The sequence below is a fragment of the Malania oleifera genome, chromosome 8, assembly GCF_029873635.1.
Source record: "Malania oleifera isolate guangnan ecotype guangnan chromosome 8, ASM2987363v1, whole genome shotgun sequence".
NCBI lineage: Eukaryota > Viridiplantae > Streptophyta > Magnoliopsida > Santalales > Ximeniaceae > Malania > Malania oleifera.
In genome coordinates this window covers 36,984,516-36,997,219 of record NC_080424.1, presented here as the reverse complement: position 1 = coordinate 36,997,219, position 12,704 = coordinate 36,984,516, and the positions used below count along the sequence as shown (strand labels likewise).

The window sequence follows — 12,704 nt, the reverse complement described above, 5'->3', positions numbered from 1 at the left end:
CTATTGTACTGGGATCAGGTAGGTGAGCGGCAGTTATTGGGTCCAGAACTGGTTCAGCAGACCTCTGCAAGGGTCAAGTTGATTAGGGAAAGAACCAAGGTAGCTCAGAGTCGACAGAAAAGTTATGCTGATACTCGTCGATGAGAGTTGGAATTTGGGGTAGGAGATATCGTATTCCTGAGGATCGCTCTGATGAAAGGGGCGATGAGGATCTGGAAGAAGGGGAAGCTAAGTCCTCGGTATATCGAGCCTTTTGAGATCCTTGAAAGGATAAGTTCGGCTGCTTATCGAGTGGCTTTACCCCCAGTAGTATCCAGAGTCCATGATGTATTTCACGTGTCTGTACTGAGGAAGTATGTACCCGATCCATCGCATGTACTGGGTTACAAACCTCTTGAGATTAGTGATGCTTTATCATATGAGGAGGTACCAGTACAGGTATTGGACCGGAAGGTTCAGTAGTTACGAACTAAGGAAATACCTCTCGTAAAGATATTATGGCGTAACCATGCAATGGAAGAAGTTTCATGGGAATTAGAATTTGAAATATGCAAAAAGTACCCGTAGTTATATGGTAGTACGTAAGTATGTATAGATGGTTTAGATTAAATGGCATGATCTTCAGGAGATTTTTGTATGTGTATATAATCTTCCAAAGTATCTTTTTGTAACCATGGTATTCCTCCGCCATATGTGAGGGCATGTAATGAATTTGGGCCGAAGTCACTTTGTAGGTGGCTGTCGACTTTTCGATAGAACGAAACTATAAGATAATATTATATGTAGCAGCGGTTAAATGAATTTCAAGGATGAAATTCTTATGAGGGGAGATTGTAGAAACCCGTACCCATAAAAAGGAAAAAGGGGGTTTTCCAGCAGGGTTCGTCGACGAAGGCAGAAGGTTAATTGATGAAGTCCTTTCAGTACCTCATTGACGAAATTTAGAGTGGCGTCGATGAGGAAATACTGAGCAAGTCAGAGAAAATATTTGGACTGGGCTAGGTGACGAAGGTATGGCTTCGTCGATGAGCTGTGTGGCAAATTCGTCGACGAAGACGCCGACCTCGTCGATGAGTTTGACTCGGTCAAAAGCTCTATAAATATCCATTTTGGTTGCTTAAGGACTAAGTTTTCTCCCAAAAGCTCTCTCTCTCTCTCTCTCTCTCTCTCTCTCTCTCTCTCTCTCTCTCTCTCATTTGTGATTTTCTCTCTCTTCCTATGATCCTTCATCGTTCAATGTCCATTTCTAAAAACGGAGGTTCCTATATGGATCAGGAAAGAAAGCTTTACAACTCTAGCAGATCAGATCGTCGTTTTGAAGATTTTTGGGTTTTCCCAAAAATCGAGGTAAGGATCTGATTCCGTTTTTGAGTAAGCAGTTATATACTGGTTTAGATTTTAGAGAAGTTATCTTCTATGGTTTTAGGTTTCGAGGATCCCGAATTGTCAGTTTGGACCGTTTCGTACGTGGTTTCGTTTCAGGGTTAAGGTAAGGGGAATTTGTTTACAACAGTATTTTTGAAAAAAAAAACTAAACCGCTAAAAAGATAGTTCATGCTTATATGTATGATTTAACTGCTTATTTGCTAAGTTTCACCAGGTAAAAATGCCGATTTTGCGATTTTACAATTTTTGATAAAAATAAGGATTTTAGCGTATGATATCCAAACTTTACAAAACTTCTTTATTTGCATTATTATTTATGTAGGAGATGCTTGAATCCATTATTTCTCATTTAAATGATGTTTATTGTATTATATACTATATAGCAGGTTTTGATCAAACCTAGTGTGACATATGTATTGAAATGGTATGTTGGAATCTTTTATATGATATATGTGAATTATAGGAACTAGAGTTCCATTTTGTTATACTGAAATGTGGAAAACAGGTGTCTGTTTTATATCGAGCTTAATACCTAAAAAGGGTAAACCGAGAGAGAGTGTGTCGGTTCATACCCAAAGTGATTGAATGAGTTTGTGAAAATACTGGAATTGCTCACATTATTATGTTTTCATTACAAATTGTATATATGATATATGGCAATACAGCTTGCTACCAAAATAAGTTGAAAAATACTCTAAACTTTCATATGCACGGTTCCGATGCTAGCAGTATAGTGCAACCACATATGAGGATCATGGTGGGTATGTAAGATAGTCGGCTTGCAGAAGTTTGTAATCACTGGTGAAATAACAGACCAGGGGAGGCAGTCGAACTACAGAATAGGTGCTCAGCAGTGTCTACACAAACAGGGCATGTCAGAGTTATCAATGCACAACCCGTACCATGAGGAAAATAGGCAATACTTGTCATACCAAGTTGGTCATTGTTCTAATATTCATATGCATGATTTAAAGACTAGAATAAGCAAATAAATCTCATATGTTACAATATTATAAAAATACTCTATATGTATCGGTTTTAATTGAAACATGCGTATGTAGTCACACACTGTTGTAATATCTTCTTCCTTACTGAGAAGTGTCTCACTCCATTATACAACCTTTGTTTTCAGGTCTATCAAGACGTCGGTCCTAGTTGCTTAAGGGACTTGGAGAATTGTTTTTTATTGTAGCATACGTAAGTGGATTATGTGTATATTGAACTTAGTTGGAGTATCATTTTGGGGTTATAATAGAAGGATATGTTCTAAGTCTGTATAAATGCATTTGTGGATGCAATAGTAAACTCTAGTATATGTCTATTAGAAATCCTGATGAATGTTTATATTTTTCCGCAATATTTACATTCAAGTTATGTATGAGTACACCCGTATGTCCCTGTTTAGGGCGGGTTGTCTATGTATCTTGAACAGATACAGTTATTTTGTATGAGTGAGTGACATTTGGGTCTATATAAAGGGCCCGATCATTATAGAATAGATTCATCAGTACTCATTTTCAATGCCTTATATTCACTAGTAAGCATGTCTATCCTACTATATTTTACTTCCTTAATACCTTCATTTGTGGCTTCGAATTTTTCCCAAATCTCTTTAGCAGTGTTACATGCCGTCACTCTATTAAACTCATTAACATCTAATGCACAAAATAGCAAGTTCATTGCAATAGCATTGATTTGCACAGATTTCCAGTCTTCCTCTGTATACTCATCTTCAGTCTTAGCAACATTTACATTATCAACTACTTTCATGGGAACATGGTTTCCCTTAGAAACTATTTTCCATACTTTCCAATCTGCATTTAACAGGTATATACTCACCCTACATTTCCAGTAAGTGTAATTTACACCACAGAAAATTAGTGGTATAGTGGACGAGTGTCCCTCATCGAATGGTGTTACACCGATGTGTGTCATGTGATTGTTTTGAAAAAATAATGATTAAGTCTATGTAAACCTCGCTCTCATACCAAATGAGAATTCTGGTGTAATCCCAAGAAGGGGGGGGGGGAAATGGGTATTTTGAAAATATTTAATTTTACTTTATCAATCAGTCCTTATTTTAAGATTTAACAAAGACTATCACTAGGACTTGAAATTAATTCAATCCAATAATTTTATATTCCAGTATAGCCAATTAATTACCAAGTGCTTGTAAGGTTATTCAACATACACATATGTAAGATAGGTAATGAAATGCAATGCGGAAATTAAAAGGAGTAAGGGAAAAGAGAAGGCAAACACAGTTTTTATGAGGTTCAGCCAACCCATCCTACGTCCTCACCTTGAGCAACCCACTCAAGGATTCCACTAAATCTCTGCTCCTTTAATCGGAATGAAGATTCCCTTACAATCCGCAGCTTACAAGAGATACAACTTTCTCTTAATCCACTCCTTACAAGAGACGCAGCTTTCTCGTTTCTCCTAATCTGCTGCTTACAAGAGATACAACTTTCTCCTCAAATCCGGTTCACATACCGAACCGTGATTACAATATAACAATTCTACAAAACTCAATAACACTTCTACACAAACTGATGAGTACATAGAAATTCCTAACACATATTCATATGATAAAACTTGAAGCTCAATGAGTGTATGTAATGTGGTCAATAAAGTCTCTGAATAATCTTTGAATAAAAATCAATATGACTATTCCGCTTCAAATACTAAATCCAACTAAATGATCTCAATACAAGTATGTAAATTAGTTTTGCTCCAAAAATCTAGATCAATCAATTTAGTTCGAAATATCTAAACACAATATGATCTTTGTATATGAATATGTATATATATAATATGTGTTCCAAAGATCAAAAACCTAATATAATATTTTTCAAAGAATATCCCTCAATAATATATAATTATGAGCTCTTAGGATATTTAATCAAGTGATTTTGTAATATCAAAAAATATCGAGTCCTTAAATGAATAAACACTTGAATCAACAAAATATTCAACATTTGGCAAAACTTTCTCAAGAAGTGATCCTTTCAAACAATATATATATATATATCAATACACTTAAGATCAATCTCTCAAATAATATTCAATGATAAATTTTTGAGATGAAAAACTCTTTGAGAAAAACAATAACAAATAGAGTGATTTACCAAACCTCAATACTGAGTCGAGTGCACAGCAGTCGCTAGAATGCCTTTTGAAAATCAATGTAGCCTAAGCTCATATTTGATGTAAATGTTTTGAAATCCCAAGCAAAAGTTCAGTAGTGTGTTCAATGCTCTTCCAAGCTGTGCTAAACATTCAAGATTCTCAAATCTTGTGCCAAAAGTGAGGCACTAGGGTTTAGGACCCAATTTATAAGTGTTCTCGACCTTAGATTTAATCCTGGCCGTTAGATCGTAGAGATTAAAACCTAATCTATCAGTATTCTCACTGAAACTTAAGTTCGGCACCCAACATTTGTCGACGAGAAGGATACCTTTGTCGACGAGTGTTCAACACTCGTTCGTCGACGAAGCCATGTGTTTGTCGATGAAAGCTTGTCTAAACTTTTTGAGCTCTCAATAATTTTTTGTCGACGAGAATCTGAAATTCATCGCCAAGGTCTTGTTATGCATTCGTTGACGAGGCCATTGGGTTCGTCGATAAGGCCTCTAAAAATTTGCCTCCAGAATTCATTTTAAGTTAGAACTCTTTTAAATAAATTCTTTATGATATGCATGTGTCCTAAGGTCAGTCTAGGGTGTGATTTTGAGTTTCTAACTAAATCATATAAAATATGCAAATACAGTGAAATCTAAATACCCATTCCCATGACTATCTTGAACTTGACACTTGTATATTCATTCTTCTACTCTTTTAGTTCCATGGATTGTACCTAGTTGTATATTCTTTAATCCTTATGGCTTCTATAACTTTCAACACTTTTTTCAACTCAGCACTTATTATCAGTACTTAATAAATTCAGCACTTTTTCTAAGAAACACTAATCATGTCTCCTGTTATTGTAATTAGTACCCGGAGGAAAGTTTCTCAAAGGCAATGGAGCCTAATCTCCTTACCTTTTCTTTCAGCAAGAAATCAGTAGTCTATTGCTTGCTAGGCCTTCTGTGCAGCACTATGTATTGGTTATAGTTGGTCCATTTGATCTAGTTAGTGTGGAACCAATTTACAGCTTGTTGCTTTGGCTTATGCATGTTTCTTTAAGTGCTGTTATTTATTTTTAAGTTCCTGTTTTGTGAAATTATTTTATTTTTATTTATTTATGATTGCAGGTTAAAAAGATTATATACTATAAGTGGTGTTTGGTTATGTTTAAAATAAATGATATTTGGTTACTTACTTTTATTATAGGATAGTATATGATTATTTTTAAATAAATTTTAAATTAAAACTATTATTATTTTTAATTAAAATTTTCATTAATAATTATTTTAATTATTTATAATAAAATTTAAATATTTCTATTAAAAAAATAATGTAAGATTATTATCTTTAAGTAATAATAATCTTATTATTAATGTATATTTATAACATATTGCTATCATATTAAATTATGATAAAAAATAATATTATTAATTAAATTTAAATTTTTAATTTATTTACTGTTAATTTAAATTAATAAATAATTCTTGTTCAATCCATAATTGAATTATAATAACTAATATGTATTTTTAAATATATTTTAAATAAAAATATTAAGATCTTTAATTAAAATTTTAAATGATAATTATATTAAATTTCTAATGAAAATTTACATATTTTTTTTAACTAAACTAATATAATATTATTTATTAGTTAACAATATATTAATGTATATTTATAATATATAATTATGACATTAATTTATGTTAATAATAGTATTAATAACCAAATTAAAAATTTTAATTTATTCTAATGTTAATTTAAGTTTAAAGATGATTCTCTTTATTCATTCAAGAATTTAATTATATTTTATTAATAATTAATAGGTTATAATGTATAATAAAACAATATATGGTTAATTTTTAATTAACAATTTAATTAATAATTATTGTAACTATTGTTTATAATTAACATTTAAATATTTTTATTAAGTGAAAAAATAAAATTTTATGTTTTGATTAATAATAATCTTGTTCTTAATATATATTTATAACATATGATTATCATATTAATTTATGTTAAAATAATATTATTAATTAAATTAGTATTTTTAATTTTTAATATTAATTTAAATTAATAGATGGTTTTTCTTCTTTATTCCAAAATTGAATTATGTTTCATTGATAATTAATAGATTATAATACATAATAAAATAATATATGATTATCTTCTAATGTATTTTTTAAACTATTAAATTGTCACTTATTTTCATATATTTACAAAATTGACCCCACTGCCACTTATAAGTGGCCAAAAGCTATCTTGGATTGCTTCTCAAAATTCACTTAAATAGTTCTCAAAAAAGTGATTCTACAAAAGCACTTATTGCAATAAGTGTTTGTTGTGGACTTGTTACACTTTTTTATAAAGTGTTTTATTTAAGTGACAAGTGCTATAAACAATTTTTTTAAAGTGCTCCCAAACGGGGGGCTTGGTAATCTCTATTTTACCTAAGCAAATAGAAGGGGGAGAGAAAAGAAAAGAGAAATACCTGGTATTCAGCCCGTTCAGCGAGCAGAAGCAGAACTTTGCCAATTTCACACAAGACAAGAAGAGTAAGGCACCCATCCAATTGAACAGCTTCAATCTCTTCCTGCATGCGGAATATAATTCTTGAGATTTGTTCTTTGGAGGGAACAGTTCCACGGTTGGACATTGGGAATATATTATTAACAAGATCTGATAAGCGACTCAAGCAGAGGGCTAAGAAAGCTGTCCGGAATATTTCAATGCTAGCAATCATCTGATTTTTTCCTTCTGAACTGATAGCTGGCAGAACCCCTTTTACATCTGTATCGTGTGAAATTCTTTCAAGAAGATTCTCTATCATGGAAAAGAGCTTTGGATACCCAATTGTAAATATCTCTTTCACAAAACTTGATGCAGTGAAAGCAGACTTCATTTGGCTTGCAAACGATTTCACAAGGGCATCCCAAACTCGATCTGTTAACATGGGATCACCCTCCTAGCAGATGGGAGCTAACATAAGCAAAGAAAAGAAAGACAATGATCCTGAGAAGGGGAAAATATTGCAGCATATAAAATGAAAACTAACCAGACCATTGAGCAAGTTCAAAGTCAAAAGAAGCATGCTCATGCTAACCTCCTTTCAAAACCAGGAAATACTTGACAAATTTGTCAAAGGATGGGGGTGACTTCTTTAGAAGTTGAAATGTTCATAATGCATCTTAATGACTACCATCTATTTCAACTTTCAAGTTACAAAAGCACACCAAAGCACGGAGCAAGAAGCTGAAGCAAGACAAAAAAGCAAGAAGCCTGAATTCTAAAATTAAAGGGAAGATTACAAGCAGCACAGTGGGATGTTCAATTTATTTGTTCTCACTGTACTGGGACGAATTGTGTTAGATACATTTTTTACCTTTTATTTAGAGACTATGACACCTTTTATTTAGAGACTACGTAATATGTTGTCAGCGGTTTTTCCTTGGAAGAATGTTTTGGCATGCCAGGGTTCCTTTTAAAGTTGCTTTTTTCCCTTTGTTTTTTTGGCTTAGACAACCTTGCTTTTTCTTAAATAATAAAAGAAAATGTATTAAGGTGGAGAATGTACAATTTGAAGCGAGGATACTAAATCCTCAAAAAATAAAAAATAAATAAAAATCTGAAAGAAAAAATAAAGAATATTTTGACATCATGTACTCTACAAAAAAAGAAGGCGTGAATTGTTAGCCAGTGTTGTTTGTGCAAGAATGAATATGAGGGATGATGCATCGTCTTTTTCTGGATTGTTCCTTCTAAAAATTTTAGGTGTGATTAAATTTTACTTTTTTCTCTTTTTTTCTCCTGTCTTTTTGGCAGTGTGATGATCTTACATTCTTCTTGTGTACGAACGTTATTCTTCTTGTGATGATCTATTGTTTTCCAAGTCCACACACACAAAATATTATGCATATATAGAACCAATGACACTAGCAAGCTCTTAGTAAGCAATACAATTTGCAAGCTTGTAAATCAAAACACAGTAAGATAGATCAGTTAGTAGTCAATATGTCCATTGTTTACCATAGTTTACCATGTTATGAGGAATAATGAATTCAACACATGAGGTCTCATCTCACATATGGCTTGCATGTCTTTAAGTTTACTCCCAACAACTTTGTCCTCTACGGATTGTTGACCTTCAGCAATTTAAATCTTTCTCAATTTAACTTTTTTCTGCTCAGTTTTCAACAGAATCACTTGCCATCATCTTGATCTTTGTATTCTGTGCTGGGAGGTTAGGGGAGACTAAACATTATTCAGAGCTCTCAGGATATGTTAGGGGGATCGAGGATGACTAGTAGTGAGAGGAAGTTTGATTTTTTCATTCAGGATGGTGAGCTTGGGGATGTTCCTTTAAACAAGGGTAATTTACTTGGGTAACCTCAAGAGATAGACAGGCCTCCCATTGATAGATTTCTGTTTACCAATGTTTGGGGAGATATTTTCCAAATGTTGTGCAGGAGGCTTCCATTAGGCCTGTCTCTGACCACTGTCTGGTGCTTTTAGATTCCAATCTAGTTCAGTGGGGTCCCACCCAGTTCAGATCTGAGAATAGGTGGTATATGCACCCTTATTTTTGGGACAGTGTCAAGGTTAGGTAGGGAATGTAATTCAGAGGTGGAAGGGTTTTAAATTGATGAGAAAATTCAGTCTTTGAAAAACAAGAAACAATGGAATAAAGTGGTCTTTGGGAACCTTGAAGAACAAAAAAATAACATTTTCCCTAAGATTGAAAGCTTAGATAGGGTTGGGGGAATGCAGGTTGTTCGTTGAGGAGGACAGGGTAAAAGAGCTCATCTTGTAATAATTTGGAGGTGCTTTAGCTGAGAGAGGATATTAGTTGGCAACAAAAATGGAGCATAAGTGGGTGAAGCGGTGACTAATGGAAAGCATAGGAAAAACTTTCATAAGGAGTTGGAGTTAGACTCGGGGAGTCTCAAGCAGGATGATAAGCAGACTGCAGTAGAGATTACAAGCTTTTACAAACTTGCAGAAGATTAGAGGAAGCAGCAGTACTTCTCATGCTAGTCCATGGAAGTATTTTGTGGTTCATTTGTTTCTACCTCTTACTCATTTCAAATTGGGTAATCATAATAGGATTTAGTTTGGGAGAATATTTGCATGGGAGAGGTTGCATTGGACCAATTAGTACCTCATCTGTTTAGATTATCTTCTGTTCATAATACACCAATTACAATGTTCTTTTTCCTAGGGGGTCCACTAACCCCCACGTAGTCAACTTTGGAATGCTCTGTTTTCTCGATTTGGATGAAGCATTCTCAAAATGTGGACAACCCTGGGTAGATCCAGGAGTTTTGGAAAAATAACAAAGGGAGGGCTTCATGGACTTTGTGTTGTATGCTATTCTTTGGATTCTTTGGCTCAAGCGGAACACAAGAGCTTTCAAAGCTCAAACAAATTGTTTCCCTTTGGTGTATGTGATCTTCAAAAGGATTGGAGGACACTGGACAGCATTATTGTAACTGTTCCAAGTCATGGAGGATGACTTGTCCACACATTGTACTCATTTTTAGTTTTATTTAATGGATTTTCTTTATTATCAAAAAAAAGTGCAGGGATCCACTGGGCAAGAGTGGTACGCATGAACTTCCTCAAGAGGTTTCCATTGGTTTATTGGCCATATAAAAAGGGAATGTGGAATACACAAGGCTAAATTATTTATGAAATAAATACTGAATGTTATCTTTTTTCTCCTGTACAAATTAAGGAGTTGCTCTTTTCTCCTCATAGTTCTATCTATTCTTTTGGTGCTACCATTTTTGAGAAGGTACATCTGTATGTCTTTATAATATAGCACATTGATTCATGTACAAAGTATTTTAAAAACAATTGAGAATGTTAGAAATTTCTCAAAAAGCTATGGAGCCGTGTACCTCAACTTTTCTTACGCTAAAGGGAACGAGGGTCAGGGGCTTCCACGAATTGAGAATATGTTACTGAAGGTAAATTTTGTTAGAATGTGTTATGTACAAATTTTAAAATTGATATCTATGTGTAATATGTGTTTGTTGAGATGTTTTGTAAATATGAAAAGGTTAAAGTGGTTTAATCATATCAGTTTTTCTTGCAAGATGAATTTTCAAGCTTTGTTCCAGTACAGTATCTTGAACATAAAGCATCATGGAAGAATGGAATAATGATTCTTGTAATTTGAGATAATATCAAATATGCAGAAATTTCAAATAACTCATCTACACCCCTAAGAGAGTTTATTTTGAAAGGGCCTTGCCCCCCAGGTGAGGACTCCACAGATGGTGGTTATCTCCATCCTCCACATGAGGTTAGAAAGAAATAATACGGTTTATGAGTGTACAATCTAACAATGGCATATATCCAGGCACCATAACACCTGTGGTGCAAAAGCATTCCAATCAAGTTTCAAAGTCAATTTTACATTTAGACTACCAAGAATACAGTTGAAACAGTAAGCTAGATTCAGGTGACCATTTAAAAACACCAACTTAACCTTCAAAAATTCATTTCCTTCACATTTTTTCTTAACCTTTTCACCAAAATAGAATACTGAATGTTGAAATAAAATGATGAGATGCAATAACACAAACTAAACAACTGACAGCAGAGAATTTCACTTGCTTACCTGCAATACCACATCAAGGAGCAAATCATGTGTAAACGGGTCCCTTTTCTTTGACAAGACCCTCTGCAAATGCCAGATCGCAACCACAATTGAATGAATCTGATCCATACAATTTCCCATCCTCTGTCAAAGCATCTCCTTTGCCCTCGCCCCACCCCCAATTGGCGGCGTACCACTCCTCTGGATTCCTCCCGGCCCAAAACCGCCTCCGGATGATGCTGAGATTGCCTTCATATCCATTGCCATACTCACACTCTTCACTCCCAAACTCTTATTCTTACTCACCAACCCATCCACCGTCCCTCTCAACTCACCAAGGTTGTAAAACACTTGCAACCCAATTCCCACCTCCGCCTGATTCCATCCCTCCATGCCCCTTTCCAACACATTCATGGCTTCGGACCGCAATTTGTTACCCGTCTCCGAAACCCAACCCAATTCATCATCAACCGCGTCAATGCCCACAAGCTCATTCTCATTACAGAGGTTCAAGATCTCGCAATGCAATTGCGCTGCTTTCGAGAGGTCTAACCTTTCGGGTTCACTAGAGACCGACATGAGATCCCGGAGCTTTTTAGACAGGCGGAGGACGCGGATGACGGATTGGAGGAGTTCGGCGGTGCGATGGAGGTTGGAGAGCTGGTGGGTTTTGGTCTGAATTTGGGGATGGGGGTCAGCGAGCGGAGCGGGCGCGGCGCACAGAGGATTGAAGAGAAGAGACAGCAGATCGGAGAATGTAGAGCGCGGAGTCGGCGTGTGAGAGGAAGGAGACCTGGAAGAGGAGGTCATCGTGGCGAGAGAGGACTTCGGAGCGGAGCTGCTTCTCGAGGAGGCGTATTCCGTCCTGAGGCTTCTCGGCGCGGGCGGCGGCTGAGCCGGAGGCGAGGGCTTGGGAGGAGAACTGGGCGGAATCAAAGGAGGGAGAGAGAAAGGCGGAGAAGATGGGATCAGAGGCGAGAACTGAGACTGGGTGATGCATTTTAGAGGATGAAGGGGTGGGGGTGAGCGGAGAGGGTGAAGGAGTAGTGGTGGTGGTGGCGATGGGAGTGAGGGCTCTGTCTTTCAAGGTGGAAAGTCTTTGGAGAGGGGAGGAGGAGGGCTTGGGGGATGATCTTTGGATGGCAGGGGAACACGACATTGCGTTGTATTATTTTGGCGGCAATCGTAGCAGGGGCGGCGACGGCGGTGGGGATCTGTTTGGTTTGGTTCGATACTTCGATTGCTTGGTCTGGCTCTCCGCTAGCTGTTGATGAAAGTGTGGTTACTTACAGTCGCGGAAGGAGCACGAACCACGAGAAATGATGATTTCACCCTCGCCTTAGAAAACGAGTTTTTGCCCTTTTTATTATTAAAAACAAATAAAATATTAAATTACTCCGATTTAGAAAAAATTTCTCAAACTAATGCTCACGTAATCTCGTAACTTGATGTTACGAGATTTAAATTTATAGGTCACTGGAAAGGTGACGCATGGCACGGAAGGGAGCAAATCTCGCAGCTTGGTGCTGCGAGATTTAAAGCGAGCAGCCAGTGGGAAGGTGACGCGTGGCACGGGCCTCTGCAAATC

The 12,704-nt window shown here is 35.8% G+C and overlaps 1 pseudogene; it reads right to left on the bottom strand.

Annotated features, from left to right (window-relative positions):
- Positions 1-1,976: 1,976 nt before the first annotated feature.
- Positions 1,977-12,403, bottom strand: LOC131162520 (conserved oligomeric Golgi complex subunit 5-like; annotated as a pseudogene).
- Between the last annotated feature and the right edge of the window lie 301 nt (positions 12,404-12,704).